The sequence below is a fragment of the Panthera onca genome, chromosome D1 (genome assembly GCF_046562875.1).
Source record: "Panthera onca isolate mPanOnc1 chromosome D1, mPanOnc1 haplotype 2, whole genome shotgun sequence".
Taxonomy (NCBI): Eukaryota; Metazoa; Chordata; class Mammalia; order Carnivora; family Felidae; genus Panthera; species Panthera onca.
The window spans coordinates 79,546,125-79,573,973 of NC_138348.1; positions in this window are offsets into that span (position 1 = coordinate 79,546,125).

Here is a 27,849-nt window from a genome sequence, read left to right on the forward strand (position 1 = left end):
GTAATTAACAATTTTGATGATATTAAAATTGCTGAAGCTGGGTTATTCATAAATCTAAAAAAAAAAAAATGAACAAAGCAATGAAAAAGTCTAACCTCCTAGAAGTGTTAAATATGTATGCCATTCTCTGCATGAGTAATCAATAATATTTTAAAAATAAAGTATGTTATAAACAAGAGGATATTTCTCCTTTTTCTTATATTAGGAGTTACTTTTATGGACTATTGATTTAGATATTTTATTACTTTAGAAGGAACTAAAACCTAGAGAACAGATAGCACATTTAAAAAGATCAGAGGAGTAGGCCATCATATTGAAATATAATATTTAAGAATTACCATTTTTAATATGTTTGACATATGTTGCTTAATTTATTGATATCTTATTAAGGGGTAAATTTATGAAAATTAGATGAATAAATTTACAGAAAGCATAATACTTAAAACCCTTAAAGTTAAGAATTATTTTTTTCTTGTTTCAAGTTTTTATTTAAACTCCAGTTAGTTAACATAGTGAATATTAGTTTCAGGTGGAGGATGTAGTGATTGACCACTTATATACAACACCCAGTGCTCATTATGACTACACTTAATCCCATCACCCATTTAATCCATACCTCCATCATTTCCCCTCTAGTAACCCTCAGCTTGTTCTCTATAGTTAAGAGTCTGTTTTATGGTTTACCTCTCTTTTTCTCCAATGTTTATCTGTTTTATTTCTTAAATTCTACATATAAGTGAAGTCATATGGTATTTGTCTTTCTATGACTGACATAAGAATACTATTTTAATTTGCACAATTACTACATGCAAAATTCTCTATGTTACTATGAAAAAGCATGGGTTTAAAAATTAAGTATAATTTAATAAGAATAGTGGCTCTGGCATTAACAAGATTAGGCTAGTTGCTTAATTGTTCTTAACTTCTGTTTCCAATTTGCAAACCTTGCTCAAAACCACCAACTTCATAGGATCATTATGAGTAATCAAAATATAAGATATGAGTAACTGACAGTTATCATTGTCTTGTTTTTAAACCATCTTTGATGTCCATCTAAGAATAAGCTGGGTATAATCAGGGTACTAAATGAGAAAAATGAAAACAAAATCCATTGTATAGCTTTATTTTAAAAATTGCTTTACTTTTCTGTTTTTATAATTTTCCTATTGGACATGTGAGAGACAAGAAACAGAACTGTGTGGTTTATTAGCCCATTCAAGAAGACCTCGTTTTAGTTCCTAATATGTTTTATGACATATCACACTAATATCTCTTGAGGTTCATATTCCTCTTTTCCTATAGCTTTCTAGAACCATAAAATGGAAACACATTTTAAAATCAAATGATAGTATTTCCAAATAGTTTAATATCTCTCTTCTGGAGTTACTTTTACATATCATAATTCACTTATGGCCATTGCTATAATAATATAAAACTATCACAATATCCTCTGCAATATCCCCAGTAGTACTTTGGCAAGGAAAAGAAAAACCATATACACCCATACGTGTACTCTCTAAATAAAACTTAAAAAGACTCTGGTAGGAAATCTATCTTTTCATATCTGTATTTTAGAAAACAAGCCAGATAAAGCAATATAACAATATCATGGTGAGCAGTAAGCTTTTTCTTTTCCTATATTTGAGCTATATTTTCAAGAGGAAAAAGTTAGTTTACATATAGAGAAGTAAAAAACAAAACAAAACAAAACAAAAAAAGCTCAAACTTGATAAGTGTTTTTAGGAGCTTGGTAAGACGGTGGAGTAGGAGGACTCTGAGCTCACCCCATACCTTATGTACAACTAGATATCTCCCATATCCAAGTTAAAAAACCAGAGAGTGATCCAAAGACTGGAAGAACAAACTCCGAAACTAAATATAGAGAAGAAGCTGCACCTGAAAGGTGATGAAGCTCATAAAGGTAGAGGGAGGATGCCCACAGGAGGGAGGGATCTGTGTGCACAGACAGGGCAGAGAAATGGGCCCTTGCACCAGGTGGCTCACGGGGGAAGACTAATCCCCATAATATTTGGCTTTGAAAACCAGAGGAGATGAATTCCATAAGTTTATATAACCATTGGGATCAGAGCCTGGAACTGTAAAATTTAGCTGACTCAGGACTAGGAGAGCCGGGAGGGTGAGTGATAGCAGGGTCACCACCTATAAAGAAATAGTAGCTGTGTGGAGAGGCAACATAAAAATGGCAATTTACAGAACACCAGGGACAAACAGGAGACCGATATTTTTATACTGAATTTGGAGAGAGTGTGGGGAAATTCTCACGGAACAAAGAAGCTGGCAGTCACTATTTTTCTTCTCTGTCTTCCAGAATAAACAGGGCCACCTGCAGGAGACAGGGCTCCTGTCTAGGAGTGTGCCAAGACACTTGCTACCTAACCAGCTAGGGTTGTGCCAAGCCCATATGTTCTCATGAGGACTCACCCACTGCATGGCTGCTAGCTTCAGCCTCGGGATTAGACCACTGTGCTCTGTAAGTTTGTGCCTGTAGCTGCCCCCATACACAGCCCCCAACTGCCATTGTGCTTTGGGGACTATGTCTAGGACTAGTTGCCCAGTGCAAATCTTGCTAACACTGGTATTCTACCCCTAATTCTCAAGTGGACACACCCCCTCAGAGCTGGCCTGCCTGGGTCCCTCTAACACCACAGACAGCAAGCACAACCCACAGCAGGCACAGAATGAAGATGACTGAAATGAAAGGAAAAGTGGCTCAGACACAATAACAGGGCACAAGCAACACACATAGGATACTCTTCTGAAGTGCCAGGATCTGGTGAACAGAGAACACTACAATGCAAGGCACACCAGGACCTCTTCTTCATAAAGTCACTACTTTCAAGAAGAGAAGACATACTAGACTTTTTTAATGAACAGAAATAGAAACAGAGAAGAAGACAAAATGAAGAGACAGAGAAATATGTCTGAAATAAAACAACAAGACAGTCACAGCAGGAGATCTAAATGAAATAGATAGAAGTAATAACCCTGATGCAATATTTAAAGTAATGATCATAAAGATCACTGGACTTGAGAAGACTGTGGAGGACATCAGTGAGATCCTTAACAAAGAAATGACAAACAACATCAGAAAAGAACTCAATAATGAAATTTAAAAATACAATAGATGGAATAAATAGCAGACTACAGGAAGCCAAAGAGCTAATGTGTGACCTAGAGGATAGAATATGGGAAAGCAATCAAGCTGAATAGGTGACAAGTACTGCATAATGAGAATCAAATTAGAGAACTCAGTGACACCAACAAGTGTAATAACATTTTCATTATTGGGATCCCAGGAAGAGGAGAGAGGAATAGGAACATAAAATGTATTTGAAGAAATAATAGGTGAAAACTTCCCAAATCTGGGGAAGGAAACAGATCCACATCCAAGAGATCCCTCAACAAATTCAAGGAAGTCCACACCAAGACAAATAATCATTACAATGGCAAAAAATAGTGATAAAGAATCTTAAAGGCTGCAAGAGAAAGAATGCAGTTACACGAAAAAGAAACACATAAGGATATCAGCTGATTTTTTTCAGCAGAAACTTTGTAAGCTAAAAAGGAGAGGCATAATATATTCAAAGTACTGGAAGGGTAAAATATAAGAATGCTCTATCCAGCAAGGTTGTCATTCACAATAGAAGGAGAGATGAATAGTCTCTCAAACAAACAAATTAAAGGAGTTCATGGCCACTGCACCAATCTACAAGAAATATTAAAAAGGACACTTCAAGTGGAAAGGAAAGATCATAAGTGAGAGTATGCAAAGTAGAAAACACAAAAGCAGTAAAAACAAATATTTCTGTAATAAATTAGTCAAGGAATTCAAAAATGAAAGACTCTAGATGTTTGCAAAATACGCTCAAAGTATGTGAGGAAGAAGTGTAAAGAATGGGTCCAAACTTAAGTGACCATCAACTTAATATAGACTGTTATATGCAGAAGATATTACATACAAACCTAATGATAAACAAAAATCGAAAAACCATTAATAGATATGCAAAGAATAAAGAGAAAGGAATACATGTATATCACTAAAAAATCCCAGCAAACCATGAAAACAACAAAAGAAGAAAGGATCAGGAAAACTACAAGAAGAACCAAAAATCAAATAACAAAATGGCAATAGATACATACCTATCAAGTACTTTGAATATAAATGGACTAAACATTCCAATCAAAAGCATAGTTACCAAGTAGATACAAAAACAAAAAACAAAAACCAAAAATAAGACCCATCTATACGTTGCATACAAGAAACTCATTGTAGACCTAAAGACACCTGCAAATTGAAATTAAGGGGATGGTGAAGGATTTATCATGGAAATGGATGCCAAAAGAAAGCTGGAGAAACATTACTTATGTTGGATAACATAGACTTGAAAATAAAGGCCATAATGAGAAAAGTATGCTATATAATAAGAAAGGTAACAATCCAACAAGAAGATATGACAATTGTAAATATTATGCACCCAAAAAGGAAGCACACAGATAAATAGTTAATAAAACACATAAAGAAACTAACCAATAACATTCCATCTTCAAACAGCAGAATATACAATCTATTCAAGAGCACACAGAGCATTCTTTAGAATACATCACATATTAGGCCATAAGCCTCAGCAAATTCAAGAAGTTTGATATCATACCACACATCTTTTCTGACCACAGAAAAAGAAAAGCACAAGAAATAATCAGGAAAGACCACACATATAAGGAGGTTAAACAACATGTTACTAAACAATGAGTGGGTCAACCAGGCAATAAAAGAAGAAATAAAACCGGGCATGGAAACACATAAAAATAAAAACACAATGGTCCAAAACCCTTGGGATGCAGCCAAAGCTGTTTTAAGAAGGAAGTTTATAGCAATACAGGTCTATATTAAGAAGCGAGAAACATCTCAAATAGCCTAAACTTACACCTAAAGGAGCAAGAAAGAGAACAACAAAGAAAACCCAAACCAGCAGAAGGAAGTAAATAATAGGATTAAACCAGAAAAAAAATATAGAAACTAAAAATATAATAGAACAGATCAATAAACCAAGAGCTGATTCTTTGAAAAATCAATAAAATTGATAAACCTCCAGTCATACTCAAAAAAGACAACAACAACAACAACAATAAATAAATAAAAGAGAGAGAAAGCTTTTAAATAAATAAAACCACAAAGGAGAAATAACAACCAATACCATAGAAATACAAAAAATTATAAGATAATATTATAAAAAACTATATGCCAACAAACTGGACGATCTAAAATAAATAGATAAGTTCCTAGAAACATGTAACTACCAACTAAAACAAGGGCATACATGCCACATGTATGCAATCAGTCTGTTCAAATTTTCTATTAATTCTTATTTTTAAATACACACACACACACACACATATATATATATACACAAATATACATATATATGTATATATATGCATATGTATCTTATATATATAAGAATAGCCTTCAGCTCTAAAAAAAGAATAAAATCTTGTTAGTTTTAATGACATGGAATGAGTTAAATAGTATAATTCTAAGAGAAATAATTTAGGCAGAGAAATACAGATACCATACGATTTCATTCTTATATGGAATGTAAGAAACAAAACAAATCAGCAATGGTGAGAGAGAGAGAGAGAGAGAGAGAGAGAGGAGCCAAGAACCAGACACTTAACTGTAAAGAACAGCCTGATGGTTACTGCAGGAGAGGCGATTGAGAGAATGGGTAAAATATGTGTTGGAGATTAAGGAGGGCACTTGTAATGATGAGTACAGCGTGATGTACAGAACTGTTGAATCACTATATTATACATCTAAAACTAATATAATACTCTATTTTAACTTACTGGAATTATAATAAAACCTTAAGAATACAAACTCATTTGCCGTGTAGTATTACAAAAATAGGGGGAAAAAATCTCTGACATGTTTTGTGACTTTTTTGTGTATTATCTCCTACTTATTATTCTGTTTTCATTGGAACATTGAATATATATTTTATATAATTATCTTTTAATTGCTTACACTATAGCTAATAGAAATCTCATTAATAATCAAAATTGTATGCAAAATTGCATTTATAACAAAATTGGATGTTAGCGATTTCTTGAGGTGAATACCAAAAAAAAAAAAAAAAAAAAGGTTAGGGGTGCTTATTAAAATAGAGATTCCTAGACCTAGTCACCAATATTTTTGAAATAAAACTTTGGGAATGATCCTGAGAATGTACATGAAAACACAGCTTTTATGAATGATTTTTCTTTTTTTCTTCCACCAATGGTTTTTCTGTGCAATAATTTACTTATTTATACTGCATTATATAATGAAAATCAGAAAATCAACAGATAAATAAATATCCCAAATCTATTTTACAATTTTCACAATGATTTATGCATATAATCCAAAAACCTAAGAAGAGTTTTAAAGGAAATTATATCCTGTACACCTATAGGTTAGATTTTCCAATTTTCAATCATGTGCCTGTGGATATTCAAGTTTGGTCAAATTTAAGATTATCACATAAATCTAATGAAACAAACTGCAACACTAAAAATTATACTATGCAGTGTACACACACACACACACACACACACACACACACACACATATATATACAGTAACTTTTCAGCAATACTAAACATTATATAGATGATTTGATATGGCATAAATTAAAACTTCTGCAAGGAAAAACAAATCATACACAAAAGAAAAAAATTAAAGAAAATTATGTGTATGTAATGAATAAATATTTAACATTCACATATATATGAATCAATATTAAAAATCCATATCAGACAAAAACAACAAAAAGGTCAATTACAGAAAATATAAATTTTTGATGCTCTTTGTGAAAAAAAATATTTGTAATCGCATGAGATGGAAAATATGGGTGTCATTGTATACAGAGTACATAATTTGAAGGGATTAGATTGGATATAACGAAAGAAAATTATTGATGGAGAAATAGAGTATTTTTAGAATTCTAGCAGAAAAGCAGAATGAAAGCTAGAAGCCAGTGACTAAGTGTACAGTTAGGGTCCTCACAGGAAAAGATGGCAGCATTCAGCTTCCTGATTACAGCCCTGGGAATTATTTAACAACAGTTGGAATTTGATACAAAGAAGACTACTACAATGAACAGAGAAGGGGTGGGGAGTAAAGGATTTACATAAAATTAATTTTAGTAATATACCATGGATTCTAAACTGTATTAGGAGAGAAGTGAAAACATGAAAAAGTGGTAGGGAAAGTGAACTCTATATATGCAAAAAGAAATCTTCTCATAATAGAATGCTTACTAATCATGGCCCAAAGAAATGTATATTACTCATGGTTGACCTTTAACCTTCCATTTATCGTAAGGAGAATGACTGTAAATTATTTTAATAATTCTTTGCATTTATATGCCATTTTCTAGTTTAGATGATATTTACACATGTATGAGAATATCCAAAAATTTATAAAATAGTAACTGAAGCACTCTGATCATTGTCTTAGAGACTTAATAAATGAAGGGTTATATCTCCATAATGCAAGTACCCGCAGAACATATATCAGATAAATCCTAAGACAGAAAACAGGAAATTCCTGAAATAAAATTTGGCTTAAGTTGTGTTAAAGTTGAGCATTCTTTACTGAGAATTGTACTTACTTATTTTACATTTTAGTCATGTGTGGAAACACTGGGAATACTGGGTAATTATCAAAGTCATATCACTCTTATGCTCATGTAATTCTTTAGAAATTAACAATTTTGTGTAAATTGTATGGATATGATAAGGTAAGAACTGATATGTGTTCTGAAGTACGCTCCTAAGAAGACATGCACTCTTTGTTCTACACACTTCTTGGGGTTTGCAGGGGACACAATTACTGAGTTTCAAAATGTTACATGACAGTTGACAAATCCTGCTTATAGGATCTTGCAATCATCTTACAGAGATGGGCTCTGTACTTGAGTAGATATGATTCACAATTTTTTAAAGGGGATTATGTATTACTACATATCCTTTCCTTAGTTATAATAAGCTTTGACTGTTACAGTAGAAATGGAAATTAAAAGTTAACTGTATTTCAAAAGCTTGTCTTATAAATGTTAACACAGAATCAGCAAGTTAATCTCAAATTTAAATATGTATAATCCTGAATAAATGCTGCACTTGCACAAGCAATAGTGCCAGAACATTCTTTACAATTTACTAAGCTGTTTTGTGTGACTGCACACCCAGCTAAGACAGATATTTTATACCTGAGTAGATTCAGAACTGGAGCAAAGACACTTTTTATTTTAGTGTCACTTACAGCTAATGTTATGTCAAGATTTCCATTGTAAACCTGTTTTGGGGACTTAATAACTTTGTAATAGTTTTAATCATGGAATGGATCCAAATTTCTTTCTGAAGAGTATCAAGCAATATAGCTTTAGAAAACAGGAGGCCAGTATGTAGAGTTTTGGTAACAGTCAAATATTAGGAAGTAATCTCTATGCCCAGTGTGGGGCTCAAACTCACAACTCCGAGATCAAGAGTCACATGCTCTACCAACTAAGCCAGTCAGGTGCTCCTAAAAGTACAATTTTTGAAAAACAAACAAACAAAGAAAAAACCAAACAACAACAGCAACAACAACAACAAAAACCTGTGACTGACACTTGTAGAGATAGGGTGACAGATGGGAAGTTCTGTGGTAATTTATAGGCAGGATTAGATTCTTTTAACTGGTGCTTTCAATTTCTCAATAAAGCTTATCCATGCTGTATTTTTCCAATTCCCTACCCAATATTTGGATTAATTTTTGTACCAGAAATCATTATTTGTGTATGCCCAGTCCATGTACAGGGTTCTACTCTTGATTTTTTTCACTTTACTCACCAATTATAAACTTAAAATATTCTCTTTTTTTCATAGTGGAAACGTTTTTATCAACCATGGCAAACTCGCAACACTGAATTTCTCCCTGTCTTAGTACTGTGTACAAAGATAGTCCAGAAAAGTTTCCATGGGACATGATGATTTCTGATGAGAAATAACAAATCCCCAAGTGAGTTTTACGTTTATACGGATACACATTTGGCCTCTTTGTATCATTGACTTGAAGCTTGAGCTTTCTCACTTCTCACTTAGTCTTTTCTGAAGGGTTTTGGGAATTACAGGATAACTAAACATCATTTCAGTAAATCTTGTGTGTATTACAAAACATTGTCTCATATATCTCCCTGTTTATTACTGTGAGAAAATCAATCTCTTTTATCTTTGATTTTCCACTGATGTTACTTCCTATATATGACACTGTACTAGATGTTGGTATGGAAAAATTAATTAGATTCAGTGTTCTTTATTTCAAAATTAGGGAAGCATAAAAATCTAGTTTAGGATTCTAAACTTTCCTAATTTTGTTTGAATTTAGACTATTCCATTTAAAGTTCTGAGAACCTGAGAAATATTCACTTTCTAATTACCATTTTTTACCAGATAATCAGCATTAACTGACAACGACTAAATTAATAGCTCAAAATTGCAAGCATTTATTCAGTACCAGACCCTGTCTAAGCATCTTCCTTTTAATTCCTACAATAACACATTTCAATGAGTTGTATTATTATCTTAATTTTATAGTTAGTGAATGAGAGTTAGAGAGATTAATTTGTTGGTGACCATGATTAATTGACTGATGAGACTTGGATTTGTACCTAATAGTCTGGATCCCAATTTCATGCCCTTAGCCTTGTGCACTATAGCCACTCTTTGTGAGAATTAAGTGAACAATACCATTGACCAACTTATCTCAATAGTTGGCACACAGTGTTCAATAAATGATACCTATAGAATCTTAAGTTAATAGAACAGATTATTTAAAATATTTTAACATTTATTCATTTTTGAGAGACAGAGAGAACAGAGCGTGAATGGGGGAGAGTTGGAGAGAGAGGGAGACAGAATCTAAAGCAGGCTCCAGGCCCTGAGCTGTCAGCACAGAACCTAATGTGGGGCTGGAACTCAAGGACCTTGAGATCATGACCTGAACCAAAGTCAGATGATTAACTGACTGAGCCACTCAGGCACCCCATGAATATTTAGAAAGTAGAAAACAGAAGTCTTCTATCACAGTCTTTCTATTCAAAAACAGTAAACTGAAGTCTGGACAGATTGTAACTTGGTCAACTTCAAATGAATCTATTATTTAAAAAAATTAGAATAATTAAGTTTAAAGCCATTCACACTTCTTTTAATTATCCATCCAAAAGTGGTTAATTGTCTAGCAACACATATGTAAAAGGTAGTCTCCAGGATTTGATAAGCATATTAAGAAATTAGAGGTAGATATTTCCCTCACAAAGTAGGCCCTTAAAAAGGACATTTGAGCTCATTTGCCATTCTTCAGTTGGCTTAGTTAAGTAGTTAGTAGGTCAGTCATTCAGCAAGGATTTTCCTGAGATTCCCATAGATGATTTCAGGTATTGTGCTAGACCGTGGGATATATAGTGGACAACAAAGAATTTAAATTTATCTTATGGAAGAAAAGTCCATAAAAGATTTACTAATAACATGTTTAATGCCTCAAAATTAGTCAGACCTGTTTAAGGAAGAAACTAGAACACAATTAATACATAAAATACTATTTCCAGTGGACCTTAAAGAAAGGTAAGATTTGGCAAAGTGGAAATGGGGGTGGAAAAGCATTTTTAGAAACAATATAAACCAAAAATAGATGAAGACAAGATGTTGAGAAAATACTGAAAAATTTAAGAGCTATATTTATCTTTAATTTAAAACAGTGGTTCTCAAATTTTACTGAATATTAGAGTCATCTGAGAAGCCTTTAAAATTCCCAGTGCCTAGGTTTTCATTCATACCAATTCATACATCTGAGAGATGAGCTAGGCATTAGTATTTTTTAAAGATCCCAGTGTGCAGCAGGTTTTGAGACCCACTGGTTTAGAGTATAAAAAATAAAAATAAAAAATAAGCATTCTAAGAGGAAAGTTAGATTGTAGTTAAATTGTAGAGGAATTTAAATCTCAGGGGAAAGCATTCAAACATAATTCAATAGGATATGTGAAATTATCAGAGAAGAGGATCTATAGGCAAAAGACAACTATGTTCCATAACCAAGGGAAGGGACACCGGACATTGTGATTTTGGGGGATGAAGACTTCCCCCTGTCCTGTGGTTCTTCTAACTGGATTTAGAATAAAATTGACATGAGGCACATTAACAAGAGGAAATCAAATTTAATAGACATTTGTACAGGAAATTCACACAGACATGGAATTGCAAAAACAGTGAGGCAGCATGAAGCTTATATGAGCTACAGAGAGGGGCAGGGCCTGAGGTCACAAAGGGGAGGGAGGCCATTGGCAGGAAAGTGAAAGGAGATGTTTGGAAAAACAAAGGGCCTCTATTATGCAGATAAGTTTCTTAGGTAAAGGAGAGTCTGTTAATAGCCCTTTTCTTGGTACAGTCTCCCTTTAGGCAGTTGAGAGGGAGGCTTAGAGCTTTTCCTGTGTTCTGATTGTTTTTAACTCACAATAATCTTTATGACAAAGCGACCCATCTTGGGGCAACCTACCCTTAGCCCCTACATTATAAAAGCCCCAAAATGTCAAGGAGAATAAGAACAGAAAAATGGCTTATTAAATGTGGCAACTAGAATGCATTTAATAACTTTCAGGGAGCAGTTTCACGGTAGCAAGGGAGAAATCTGGATTTCAAGTGGTAAAGAATACATGTAAACACAATAGGAAGTTTACTATTTTGGGAGGAAAAAAAATAGGAAGGAATAGAGATTGCACTTGATTATGTTAGTAGGCTAGAAGAAATGTAACATCAAGAGAAAAGGGGAGTAAAGATAATGGGTTACATACTCACATCCTTGAGAGTTTATGTGTGTTCGTTTGTATTCTCCTGGTAGGAGAACTTTTGTCAAAGATAGGAGTGCAAGTAGTTTATTTGAGAAAGGATATCAAGAAGGAAAGTGAGGAAACAATAAATTGGGACCAAGAAAGAGGACTACTCAATATCAGAATCTGTTTTTGAGGTTACTTATGTGAGAAATAGAGGTTTGATCCAGGGAATCCCCTAGAGGTGTCAAGGATGCTTTCCAGAATTATGCATTTAAGGTACGGGTGATTCGAATGTTTCTCTGTTAGCTCTAATCCCTCAGTGTTTGTGGAGACTCCATGGAATTAACTCCTCTACATGTCTTGGCTGTGCTTGCCCTAGGTCCAGTATGTGCCCTGGACTGTAGAAGACCTTGAGATAGAATGGAGAAGTTCGTTGCTGACAGTATGAGACAAGTCTGAGTTCTCACAAAACTATTCACTGCAGCTGTGATTGCAATTAGAGGAGCACTGAGGGAAACCAACAATTAGAGAGGACTGGCGTTACACAAGAAAGTGTTAATAGTGGAGCTGGCACTCATGGTGGGGATACATTCTATGGAAATGAAAAGTACAAAATATTTGAGTGTGCTGATCAGGAGGAGCGTTGTTAGAAAAAGGGGTTATGATTTATCAATGTGGAAGATAAAAGATGGAGAACAACTGTCTTCTGTATATCAGGTGCTTGATATATTCGGTTTTTAACAACACTTTGTGTTAGGTTTTATTACTCTTATTTTAAATTTGAGGAAACTGAGACTAAAGGCTCACCTAGAATGTGAATTCAAATCTGCCTTTACTACAAAGCTGTTACTAATCCACTTTACTATGTTAATTCCTTTGGGTATAAGAACAACTTTAAAATTAGGCTGCAACTGTATCATTTCTGGGCAGAGAGAATTTGGTAGCATGAAGATAGCAATTTATGCATTATTGTTTTAGTGTAGGTCATTTGGCATGCCCAAAGAGGAGCCAGAACTAAGAATGTTCTTTTGAGGGAGGAGGACATTATTAGGAATAAGGTAGGGGAGAAGACTTATTATATGAGGGAGGGAGAAAGAGGCAGAATATCAAAAGCAAGAACTAGGTAGATGGACTGCAGCCTGATATGTGGGTGTACCAGTTGGAGAAGAAAGGAAGAAAGCAGTTCTTAAATATCAATATCAAGAAAAATGTTTTGAGCTTCTTAGTTTCTCCCACTGTGAGTTAGTCAACAAATATCATTGAGTGATATAACGTCTCTAATGGTGAACAGCACAGAACATTCCTCTCAAACATATTTTTAAAGAGGAGGAAAAATATAAACAAGTATTTAAATACTACTGTGGTAAGTGGTGTGAAATGTATAAAATGTTATAGTATACCATTTAGTGTTAAGGGTTAGAAAAGCAACTCCTGGCTAAATAAGGGGAATGAACAACTGGGGTGAAAGCCATATAACAAGCTCTGGCATTTGTTAGTTTTGTGAAACAGGTAATTTAATTTTCTCACTTCTTTGTTTTCTTGTCTGAAAAGTTTTATAAATTATAGTGTAAGTAAAATTTTAAGACCAAATTAAGAGAAACATGACTTACAAAATAATAATGTTAAGCAAGAAAAGTTCATTTTTCCTAGCATGATTGTAGAAAGGCATTCAAATCAGCAAACTGAAGCTAAGATTTTATTGAAAAAAATGCTTCTGTCAAAATCTGACAGCTGAATCATGGACACCTCCTAAGTTGTCACTGGTTTACCAGTCATCCAAAGCAATCATTTCTGATAGGTCCTCTTCAACACTAAGATACTCTTTGGAATGCTGACCTTATTAGGGAATAGCAGAAACAGCAAGACAGAAATGCAAGAACATAGAAGCAATATTAGTTGTCAGCTGTGTTGTCAGAACTGCTAAGTATAGAATGCTTTAAGATATGGAGCCAAGAACTATGGATTTTGCTTTTAGTGATTTTAACAGCATGCAATGCTTTGTTCTCAATCAAAAGAAATGTAAAATAATAATGATACAAATTTTTAAAAAGAATAATGAAACTCTGCACACTATGAAAGTTTTGCCTGTGAGAAAGCCCCTGGAGCATCATACAAGTCAAATGTTGCCAAATTCTATTTCTAGACCAAATTTTCCTCAGCCTCGGGGAATAGCTGTCAAATATTTGCTTGACTAACATTGAGACAAAGCCATAGAGTCGATTGATAACTTTTAACGAATAAAGTCAGATTAATAAATGCTTGTTGATTTGAGAAAAAAAACCCTGCTTTTTCATTACATTTGAATTTCCTTTCATATTTTGAAAGGAAAAACAGAGAAAGTGAAAGTACATAAATTAATAACAACCCATGTTTTTAGCACTCCTATATGAATGGCAGTCATTCATATCAACATAGCAATGGACTTAGGTTGGTAACATAAGTTTCTATGTATCTTTCTGCCAGAAATAAATTCAGAAATAAATTATTTGAAGACAATGTAATTCTAATTAAATTATTCATGAAAAAATAGGTTTTTGGAATTCTAAACAATTTTGTATGAGGAGCTATTTATTTGTATTTTGTTGAAAGAGTGTGTATTTAGACATAAACACTAGAATCAATTTCTATAATTGTGGTAGAGAACTCAGCAATATGAACTCACATTTCTAACTTTTACAGCTTTTATCTCACTACTCAAAATATACAGCATTCCTCAAACTAACTTCAGTATGACTGAACTTGAGAAACATATTACCTGTGTTTAACTCTTGATTTTAGAATTCAGAACTTTTGTTAACAACATGTTTAATTTATTCAACAAAGAAATGAAGACAATACATATTTTACAATGTACTTGATAGTATTTCATGCAGCCTTCTATTTTACTTACAAATAAAAACTTATTTTCAAATATTTATTTATCCTCTCACATAAAAAGTTATGCTTTATATGTCTGAATGATATTGGGTTCTGGAATAAAGATGAAAAAGACATATCTCTTCTATCAAGAAATTATAGGCAATTACAATACAGTATGATGAGTAGGATAATTAGATGTATGTAAAGAGAAAATGCATCTGTGGGCCATGAATATCTTCCAAGAGCTCAGTATTATTAAAGTGTAAATTAATGTAATAGCCAGGTGTTATCACAGGGCACAGCATGTGAAAAGACTCAGAGTGTTGGGATAACATGGCATATTTGAGGAATACAAGGTACATCTATGTCACTCAACAGAGGTTGCTCTTCGGAACATTGTAGAAAAAAAGTTGTAAACAGTGATAGGAAGAAAATGTTAATCACGCATCAGTGGAAATTACTTACTTCTAAAATAGATTAGCCTGATGTAGGACTCTAGCTCATTCTAAGCATTAAGAAATGCAGCATTTTTCCCAAGATATTTACAAGGGATATAAAAATGCAAAATAGTTAAAATAAAAAAAATAGTATTCCATTCTTAGGTGGGTTATGAATTAGAAAAATTAATTTTTAAAAAGAGAAGAAAAAATGAAATAAAGCTGAACAATTGTGAACATGTACAACGTCTCACAGGAAATGGAGGAAAAGCAGTGTAACATTTATATATTGAACACCCAAGCACAAATGACAGTAACAACAGCAATCATCATATTATTCCATATCTACATTAATACAACCACAAAGAACTCCCCACTGACCAACAACAAGGTATCTTCAACCTCTGAAATCTACCAGTAGTAATTGTCAAATATCATCCACATCAATTTCAAAAAGAAACCTTAAAAAATGCAGACCTCTTGGGCGTCTGGGTGGCTCAGTTGGTTGAGCGTCTGACTTCGGCTCAGGTCAGGATCTCATGGTTCGTGGGTCCGAGCCCCTCATCGGGCTCTGTGCTGACAGCTCAGAGCCTGGAGCCTCCTTCAGATTCTGTGTCTCCCTCTCTCTCTCTTCCCCTCCCCCTCTCACACTCGTTCTCTTTAAAAAATAAATAAACATTAAAAAAAATGCAGACTTCTCAACTTCAGAATATGTGGACCTATGATTAAGGAACAGGAAATTTGAAATTTACAAAATAAAACAAATCTTTAGAGTGCTCTAATGCAATGTCAGATTTGGATACTTTAGTACTATAACTGTTGTGTTACTCAGATGTATTTTTTGTATTACTCAAATGTATTATTATTGTCATGCAAATGAATCTTTGTTGGATCCATTTCATTTTGTTCTAGTAATTTTTGTACCCATAACATTGCATAATATTATACCTGGCTCTAATGAATATTTGTTGAATAAATGCATTTATTTACTCAATCTTTTCAAGAATATATATGTATATGTGTTTTATAAATATATATGTCAGTGACAGATTTTTTCCTTAACAATTATACTTCTCTCAACCATATAAATGGCAGAAATATTTAATTGATTGTCCCAATATGTTCTTCTGATTATTCACTGAACAGTTTTCCATAGACCAGGCTTCAGAATGTCCACTGGGGTTACTCAAATATAACAAATCTTCCTCATAGCAACTAATCACCGACTACTAGTACAGATGATCTACAGTAAGGTTCAAAGGCAGGTTAATTCCATGCTATTATTTATATCCAAATCTACATGAAGCAAGCATAATCATATTGCAGCAAAATGTTAGATGAGACCATTTTTTAACTTCCAATAATGTTTATTTAATGTGAGATAAAGATGATAAAATTAGACTAGTAGGCATTTGGACTACAGAAACTAAGATTTTTTTCTCTATTATTACAATCAGAAATAATCTATCAGGAAGCAATAAATTTTTCTGAATAATCCTCTTAAATAAAATGTACTCTAAATTCAATTAAAGGTGATGAATTGGATTTAGAAGCTCCTAAATACAATGTATTATCTTACAGTTAGATTTCTACCCTCATTTAATTCAGCATGACCATAACATAAGGTTGATGTTAAGATTTCCATTTTATAAATGATAAAATGGATGCTCTAAGAATTTAAGTATCTGTTCCATAGTCATACAGTTATTATAGCACAGCTAGGATTTGGACCTAAATCTGTTTGTTCCACTGTATCACCTTCATCTTGTAAGTGATACATAAATAGGACAAATCTTTAAGATAACTCTTACATTATTTCAAGATTGTATATAATTGTTATGTGATTACACATAATAAATCTAAAAACTTATCTTCAAATATGTAACACTTGGGCTTTAAAATAAAAATCACATTTAGACCCAACCCTAGATTTTCAAATCACTCTCTTCTGCGATAGAGTCCAGAAAACTAAATTTGGACATTTTTCCATAACTGTCTTTTACTTTTCAAGCTTAGAGAATTAGAGACTGTGAGAAACTCTGGGAAACTCATGGTTTCCCAAATGCAACAATTAATTTCTCATCAAAATTTTATGGAGTTTTGTGAGATAACTATTTGCCTAATAATTTAAATAATAAAGTGCTACCCTATGATCCAGCAATTGCACTACTAGGTTTTTACCCAAAATATAATATATTCTTAATAATTTATTTTCTATCATCAATGTTGAGAAAGTTTTGACTTATTGATATATATGTGTGATTTTTTCACTCTTCAACATAGGTCAGCACAGATAAAATATTTATATTATAGTTTAATACATATATACACACCTGTATACATAGGTGTGTATATTATAGGTACATACATCTATAGATGTGTAATTTGATATTATATTATACAGCTGATGCCAGAGAGATGTCAATATATGTTTGTTTGCCAAATTAATAACCTTTGGTTTGATTTCTGTTATTCCATGTTTTATTGAAAAGAAAACTTCTACCTGTTCTGTCAATAATTTCTATACATGATATGAAACAAATTTTTTCTTAATTTCAGGATTTAGTGTTATAATTAAAATTTCTACAAAATATTCATAGAGTACCTTTACTAACCAATTTCCAGGGAATTTTGTAAAGTATGTTTAAGAAATATTTGCTAGCATTTTCTGCTTTAATTGAAATGTTGACCAACATTTCCTATAAACGTGCTAACACAGTGATTATATATGATGCTTATGTTTAAATTCACATGATGTAGAACTTTGATTTATATAAAATGTTTCAATAAGCCTGATATCTGAATCTACATAGAATAATGTTTTAAAATTTGAGCTAATAGAATTGCATATTCCTATTTGTTTATATATTCAAGATATTTTATCCATCAAAATCAAATTAATAAAAGCATTAAAAGCAATCTGAGCCAAATTAGTTATGAACATGAATAAAAGGTCGGTAATTTCTTCTGTATGCAATTTTACATTCATCAAAACATCTAGTAAGCCCTTTTGTTGTCTTGATGCTTTGATTTTTTTTCTCTAATGCAGTTTACTATGCCCTTCACAAAAATGTAATTTCAAAATTCATCACAGTTTAGCAGCTTAAAATCTCTGCTAAAGAGAATCAGAAATATTTGGGCAGTTTTATGTCAACATTTGAAACAGCAAAGAAAATTTGTTTTCATAGACCAGAGCAATGACTTTGAATGGACCTGCATATGTCATACTATACGCTGTTAATGAGGATCAGGTAGGTGACACTGTCAGCCATGAGACATTCCTTTTCTTTTCTTAGCGACTCAAATTCCAAACTAGACATATTGATTGTTTATGAAGCTAACTCTAGACTCAATGTGCGCTCAGATCTGTGGGATTATATTTTGTTTATTTACAAAGAGTTTCCATTTAAAAATTTTAAATTGAGATGCCTACTGAAGCCTTGAATTTCCATAGTGAGAAATAAGAATTGTTAAATAAGTTTATGCATTTTATTATTTTTTATTTTTTTATTTTTTTAAAAAAATTTAACGTTTATTTATTTTTGAGGTAGAGAGAGACAGAGCATGAAAGGGGGAGGGTCAGAGAAAGGGAGACATAGAATCTGAAACAGGCTCCAGGCTCTGAGCTGTCAGCACAGAGCCTGACATGGGGCTTGAATTCACGGACCGCGAGATCATGACCTGAGCCTAAGTCAGCCGCTTAACCGACTGAGCCACCCAGGCACCCCTAAGTTTATGCATTTTAACTTCGAGTTATAAAATAAATAAGTCACAGGGATGAAAAATACAGTATATGGAATATAGTCAATAATGTTGTGATAATATTGTATGGTTGCAGATGGTAACTACAGTTATAATAAGCATAGCCTAATGTAAAGAGTTGTCATATCACTATGTTTTATAATTGAAATTAGTGTAACAGTATGTCAATTCAATTACACTTCAATAAAAAAAGTTTCTAACTGTGGATTAACCTTCAAAGTATTAACTGCATTAACAAATTAATATTGTTGAATGAGTAATTACTACATGATCAAATAAACTGTAATAACTTGGAAAATAACCTCCTTGATTGTACAACCCAATCAATCCTATATAATTAATTTCAAACCAACCACCTTTCTGAATCCACACATACAATTTCAGCTTACACAAATTTCTCCCTACCCTAAACTTTTAATCATTATGATATTATCTAAGATTCTTTTTGTTGTTGTTGTTTGTTTGTTTTGTTAATGTTTATTCATTTCTTTTGAGAGGGAGAGAAAGATTGTGTGAGTGGCGGGCAGGGAGGGAGGTGCAGCAGAGAGGAAAATAGAGAATCCCTAGCAGACTCCATGCAGTCAATGCAAAATCTGAGGCAGGGCTTGATCTCATGAACTGGGTGGGAGATCATAACCTGAGCCAAAAATAAAGAGTCAGACACTTAATTGATGAGAGCCACCCAGGTGCCCTGACATTATATTAGATTCTTAATCAAGAAATCACTGGGACACCTGGGTAGTTCCCTTGGTTAGCTCTCAACTCTTGATTACAGCTCAGGTCAAGATCTCATGGGCAAATATAGTGAGATGTAGTACAGCATCAGGCTCCTTGCTGGGCTTGGAGCCTGCTTTAGATTGTCTCCCTCTCCCTCTGCCCCTTCTCTTCTCCCTCTGCCCCTTCTCTGCTGGTGCTCTCTCTTATTCTCTCTCTCTCTCTAAAAAAAAAAAAGAAAAAAAAAAGAAAGAAAAAAAGAAAAGAAAAAGAAAAAGAAAAGAAATCATGATATACTAATGTGCAGTGATGACTTTGTAGTGTGTAGCATGCAGTTTATTAGTAATCTCATGTCTAGACAAAGCTTGGCTTGATAGATATTTGTTGTACACATAATGGAGTGAATAAATAAATGACTGTATGAATGAATGAATATATGATAGAATAAAAGAATCAAAATTTTTAATGATTTTGCTTTTTATGACTAAATTTATTACTCTAATGGAGATATTTTTATCACTCCCTATGATTACATGTTTTTTTTTTTTTTATTTAAAAAAAAATTTTTTTTTTAACGTTTATTTATTTTTGAGACAGAGAGGGACAGAGCATGAACAGGGGAGGAGCAGAGAGAGAGGGAGACACAGAATCCGAAAGAGGCTCCAGGCTCTGAGCTGTCAGCACAGAGCCTGACGCGGGGCTCGAACTCACAGACCACAAGATCGTGACCTGAGCCAAAGTCGGCCGCTTAACCGACTGAGCCACCCAGGCGCCCCCCTATGATTACAGGTTTTACAGCGAGAGAAATAAAGTTAGATTTGGAGAAAATAGCTATCAGAGTATTATGAATATTTATGAAGTATGCCATGCATAATTTAACTTTGTTTTAGCAGAAAAAAAAAGTAAAAAGCATTCACCTTTAGTGATAACCACATACTTTAAAAGAGGAGTAGGAAAATACAAAACTATAAAACACTTGGAAGATAAATTAAGAGAACCTAGTGACCTTGGGTTTGGTTATGACTTCCTAGATACAACATCAAAAGCATAATCCATGAAAGAGGGAATTGCTAAAATAGATTTCATTAAATTAAAATTTTCTGGTCTAAAAAAGACATTGTTGAGAGAATGAAAAGAAAAGCCCAGACTGGGAAAAATATTTGCAAAGACAAATCTGATAAAGGACTGTTTTGCAAAATATACAAAGAATTCTCAGAACTCAATACAATAATAATAAAAAAAAAAAAAGCCTGATTAAAAAAATGGACCAAAGACTTTAATAAACGTCTTCCTAAAGAGGATACATCAATGGCAAATAAGTACATCAAAAGACGTTCCACATCATATGTCATCAGGAAAATGGAAATTAAAACAGAATACTACCACACACCTTTTCAAATAGCCAAAATCGAAAACACTGACATCAAATGCTGGGAAGGATTTGGAGAAACAAGTACTCTTATCTATTGCTGGTAGGAATGCAAAATGATACAGACACTTTAAAAGTCAGTTTGACAGTTTTTTATAAAACTAACAACACCCCTGCCATGGAGAAAAAGTAATATTCCTTAGATTTTACCCAAAAGAGTTAAAAACTCATATCCACACAAAAACTTACACATAGATATTTATATCAGGTTTATTCATAATTGCCAAAATGTGGAAACATCTAAGATGTCATTCAGTGGGTGAATGGATAAATAAACTGTATTATATCCAAACAATGGAATACTATTCAGTGCTAAACAGAAATGAGCTATCAAGCCATGAAAAAGGATGAGGAATCTTACATGCATATTACTAAATGAAAGAAGCCAATATGAAGAGGTTACATATTGTATTATTCCAAATGTGTGACATTCTGGAAAAGGTAAAACTGTGGGGACAAGGATTAGTGTTACATATTGTATTATTCCAAATGCGTGACATTCTGGAAAAGGTAAAACTGTGGGGACAAGGATTAGTGTCTACAAGAAGTTAAGGGAGACTAAGGGATGAATAAGCAGACAACAGATGATTTTTAAAGCAAGGAAAATATTCTACATTATACTATATTAGTGGACATACATTATTATAAATTTGTCCAAACCCAAAGAATGTACAACACGGAAAGTGTGTTTTAATGTAGACTATGGACTTTGGATGATAATGATGTGTCAATGTAGGTTTATCAATTTTAACAAATGTTCCAGTCTGGTAGGGGGTGTTGGTAATGAGTGAGAACATGTAGGTGTGGGAGAAGGAAATATCAGGAAAATCGTTCTATCTTCTGCTCAATATTGCTCAACAAAACTGCTCTAAAAATAAAGTTTATTAAAAAAAAAAGGATAGAAATGAGGTATGAAGTTTTAGTTTCTGATCTTGTATTTTCCAAGAATTTACTGTTTTTAAATCTCCTTAATGTTCTAAAAAGGATAACAAGGTAAAGGAATATAAAGGCTAATATTTACTACAACTTTGAATTTATTTAGCATAGCAGTAGAGAGACCCAATCAAGGGTTATGTTAAAATTAAACTTGATTTGTAGGGGAACCTGGTTGACTCAGTCAGAGAAGCATGTGACCCTTGATCTCAGGGTCATGTTCGATCCCACATTGGACACATTTTATTTTACTTGAAAAATAAAATAAAATAAAGTAAATAAAATAAATAAAATAAAATAAAAGAATTTATGAAAGCAATTAGGAGACTGAATTTGGTCTTATGCAGTAGTTTATCATCTGTGTGTTATGGGTTGAATTGTGTCCCCCACAGTCTCAAATTCATATGTTGGATTTCTAACCCCAAGTACCCCAGAATGTAACCTTATGTGGAGATAGGGGTTATACAGAGGTAATCAAGTTACAATGAGGTCATTAAGGTGGGCCCTAATCAAATGTGACTGGTATTATACATGAAGGGGAAACTTGAACACAGAGACATGTATAGAAGGAAGATAATATAAAGAGACATAAAGAGAAGACATCCAAATACAAGCCACAAATAGAGGCCTAAAACAGATCCGTCCCTCACAGCCTTCAAAAGGAAGCAATTTTGCAACATTTTAATTTTGAAATCTAGTCTCTGAAACTGTGAGACAATAAATTTGTGCTGCATAAGCCATCTTTTGTTGTACTTTATTATGCTAACTTTAGCAAACTAATAGTAACATAATAATATTGTAGGGGTTGTCAGTCACCACGATACACTCAAACTATCACAGAAACATTCAGCACAATTCAGTTTGCTGGATCAGAAGGACTGAGTGATAGAGTGACTGAATTGCAACAAAACCATTAGATGGACATTTTCATGCTATAAGCTCACTCAAAGTTAGCTTTTGTTTTTTTTTTTTTTTTTTTTTTTGATGACCTGTAATTAAGTTGGAAGAGCATACTCAAATATATTTTCTCCAGTATCCAAAAGGCTTTCTACACATCATGTTTTTTTTTTTTTTTTTTTTTTTTTAATGATTAATGATACAGGGTCACAATGAAGCAACTTGCCTTTCACTGGAGAAAGTATTCTGACATGCTTTTGTGAACAAAACAGGTATATATCTCTGCATTCATGTGGTATTTACCTTTTTCTCAGAAGAGACATAAATTAAGTGTGGATATGCACTTTTGGGTATACTTTTAGATGACTAAGAATTTAACTATCAAGAAAATGTAAGCAGGGAAGTAGAATAAGTTCTGCTAGGTATAAACCAGGGGAAGTAGTGAGATATGTGGATATACGGTAGAAGAGCATTCCAGGAAAATGAAATATTAAGTATATTAAGTATATTAAGCCTCTTTGGTAAATGTGTGTTGGTACATTGAGAACACCAAGGAAGTCAATGTGGATGGATGAAGAGGGAAGTAGTAGAAGCTCAGGACACAGAGGTAATTGAACTGGATTTGCTGAACAAGTCATTGAAAAAAGATACACTGAGCACAAAGGAAAGCTAAAGGAAAACTTAAGACAAAGGAGTAGGAATGGAGAAGATGACTCTAGCTACTGTAATTGGAACAGACAAGATGGACAAAAGTAAAGAGACAAATTAGTAGACTATGATAACAATCTATTTGAAAGTTAATGATGTCTTGGACTAAGGTAGTAGCAGTGCCTTGGTGATGATCAAATAAAAGAAAGGAAAAGGAAGAAAGAGGCAATAATATATGCTAATTGCATGTGGGATGAGAAAAAGATAAATTAAGGATTACTCTAAATGTTATTGACCTTAGCAAATGGAAGGTCAGTTATTAATAACTAATGAGGTGGGGGGGGGGAATTGCAGGAACACCCAATTTAGAGGAGAATACCAACCAGGAGTTTCACTGGGAATGTATATTTGAGGCATCTTTTTAACATCCAAAGTGGCTGTTCAAAATACAACTTTAGAATAAAAAAGAAAGACCTAGGCTATAATTATACACAAGAAAGTAATCAGTGAGTAGATAACATCTGAAGCCACAAAACTAGAAAACAAAATAAAAACAAGGAAGTCTGTGCAGATATAAAAATCTACAGATAATGCAGAACAAACCCCAATTAAAAAAAAAAAGAAAGAAAGAAAAGGAAAAAAAAAAAAAAAAAAAAAACACGAGAGAGGAAATGCAGAGGGGCCTAAAAAGTGAAGTATGTGAAGAACCAGAAGAATATGATGTTATGAGAGACAATGAAAGAAACTATTTCGGTTAGGAGGAGAGGAGTATAAAACTTTGTTGAAAATATTCGTAGGTCAACTATGAAGATGACCAAGAATTTAATGATGGGGAGGTTGTTATTGACCTTCAAAGGAACAAAATTGCTTAAACAGTAACATGAAAGCCTGATTTTTTTTTTAATAATAATTTTTTGACTATAGTTGACATAGAATGTTACATAATCTTCAGGTGTAAAATATAATGATTTAAATTCTCCATGTTGGGGTGCCTGGGTGGCTCAGTCGGTTAGGTGTCCAACTTTGGCTCAGGTCATGATCCCATTGTTCATTGGTTTGAGCCCACACTGGGCTCTGTGCTGACAGCTCGGAGCTGGAGCTTGTTTCAGATTTTGTGTCTCCCTCTCCTGCTCATGCTCTATCTCTCTCTCTCCTTCAAAAATAAATAAACATTTAAAAAAAAGAAAAGAAAACTAATTCTCCATGTTAGCTTATGCTCCCAAGTGAAGCTACCATATGTCACCATACGATATTATTAAATATCATTGACTATGTTCCTATGCTGTGCCTTTTATTCCCGTGGCTTCTTAATTCCATACCTGGAGGCCTATATATCCCACTCCCCTTAATTCACTTTGCCCATTCCTCCAAGCCCTTCTGTCTGGCAACCATTAGCTTGTTTTCTGTATTTATAGCTCTGATTCTCTGATTTTTGTTTATTTGTTTTGTTTTTAGACTCCACATATGAAGAAGATAATATAATATTTGTCTTTCTTAATTTGACCTATTTCACTTATACCCTGTAGGTCCATCCATGCTGTTGCAAATGGCGATACCTCATGCTTTTTTATGGCTGTACCATATATACATATATTACATCTTCCTTATCCATTCCTCTATCAGTGGACACTTAGGCTACTTCTATATCTTGGATCTTATAAATAATGCTGCAATAAACATAAAGGTACATACATTTGAATTGGTGATTTTGTGTTCTTTGAGTAAATACCCAGTAGTAGAATTATTGGATCATATGGTATTTCTAAGTTTTTGAGCAATCTCCATTCAGTTTTCCACAGTGATTTTACAAATTTACATTCTCATCAACAATGTTGAGGATTTCTTTTTCTCCATATCCCCACCCATATTTGTTCTTTTTTAATTTTTTTATTTTAGTCATTCTGACAGGTATAAAGTGATATCTCCTTATGGTTTTGATTTGCATTTCCCTAATGATTAGTGATGTTGAGGATCTTGTCAGTATTGTGTTGATCACTTGTGTGTGTTCTTTCAAAAAAATGTTTATTATGATACACTACCCATTTTTTAATTGGATTATTTGTTGTTGTTTTTTTGTTTGTTTGTTTTTTGTTTTTTTGTGTTGAGTTATAAAATGTTTTATATATTTTGGACATAAACCCCAATTATATCATTTGCCAATATTCTCTCTCATTCAGCAGGTTGATATTTTGATTTGTTGATGTCTTCCTTTTATTTGACATAGTCCCAAAATTATTTTGGCTTTTGTTTCCCTCATCTTAGGAGACATAACCAGAAAACTATTTCTACTACTGATGTAAGAAAAATTAATGCCTGTGTTCTCTTCTAAAATTTTTTATGGTTTCATGTCTTATATTTAGGTCTTTAATTCATTTTGAATTTATTTTTGCGAATTGTGTTAGGAAGTGGTCCAGTGTCATCCTTTTTGCATGTAGTTGTCTAGCTTTCCCAGCAATCTTTATTAAAGAGACTGTCTTTTCCATATAGTATATTCTTTCCCCTGTTGTCATAAGCATGGGTTTGTTTCTGGACTCTATTCTGTTCTATTGATCTATGTGTCTATTTTTGTACCATACTGTTTTGATTACCACAGCTTTGTAGTATATCTTAAAATCTATAACTGTGATACCTCCAGCTTTGTTCTTTGTGGAAGTCTGAGTTAATAGGTTCAAGGAAAGATGTATAGATAGAAAGTGGAAATGAGTACAGGCAGACTTTTTAATTTATTCAATTATTTTAATGTTTATTTATTTTTAAGAGGGAGTGGGAGTGGGAGAGGGACACAGAGTGAAGGAGACACAGAGTCTGAAGCAGGTTACAGACTCTGAGCTGTCAGCACACAGCTTGACGTGGGGCTCAAACTCACAAACCATGAGGTCATGACCTGAGCTGAAGTTGGATGCTTAACCAACTGAGCCACCCAGGTGCCCCTCAAACTAGTTTTTAAATAGAGCTAAATACAAAACCCAAACAAAAACAATTACCTCAGAGGAGAAGTATATACCTTTGACAGTGAATATTTACATCATTTTCAGGTTTTTTTTTAAACTTTGAATGTAAATGGACAGAATTCACCAGTCAAAAGACGTAGTGTGAAAGAATGGATAAAGAAATAAGACCTGTCTATATGTTGCCTACAAGAGACGTTTTATACCTAAAGACACCTGGAGATTGAAACTAAGGGAATGGAGAAATATCTATCTTAAAAATGGATGCCAAAAGAAAGCCAGAGTAGCAAAACTTATATCAGACAAAATGATTTCAAAACAAAGATTTTAATAAGAGATAAAAAAAGACACTATATAATAATAAAGGTAACAATTCAATAAAAATATATAACAACTATAAATATTTATGCACTCAACATAAGAGAACCCAAATACAGAAAACAGTTAAAAACAAAATAAAGAAACTAATGAATAGTAATAGAATAATAGTGGAGGACTTTAACACTCCATTTACATCAATGGACAGATTATCCAAACAGAAAATCAACAGGGTAACAAAGGCTTTAAATGACACATTGGACCAGATAGACTTAACAGAGTTTATTCAGAACATTCCATCCTAATACGAGAATATACTTTGCATCTTTTCTGACCACAACACTATGAAACTAGAAGTCAGTCACAATAAAAAAAGTCAGAAAAGTCCACAACTACATGGATAAACATGTACATAAACATGTACATAAACATGTACATAAACATGTACATAAACATGTACATAAACATAAACAAAAGAAGAAATAAAAACGTGCATAGAAACAATTGAAGATGAAATCACCATGGTCCAAAACTTTTATGATGCAGCAAAAACTGTTCTAAGAAGGAAGTTCATAGCAATACAGGTCTACTTCAAGAAGCAAGAAAAATCTCAAATAAACAACCTAACCTTACACCTAAAGGACCCAGAAAAACAACAAACAAACAAAACAAACAAAAAAAAAACAAATCTAAAGGCAGCAGAAGGAAATAAATAATAAAGATTAGAGCAGAAATAAATGATATAGAAACTAAAAACACACAAACAAAAATAGAACAAATCAATAAAACCAGGAGCTAGTTCTTTGAAAAAAATCAATAAAATTGATAAACTGTAGCCAGACTTATGAAGTAAAAAAGAGAAAGTATTCAAATAGCTAAACTCACAAATGAGAGAAAAGAAATAACAACAAACACCACAGAAATACAATTATAAGAGGATATTATGAAAAATTATGTGCCAACACTTTGGACAACCTACAAGAAATGGATAAATTCCTAGAAGCATAAAACTCACCAATACTGAAACAGAAAGAAATAGA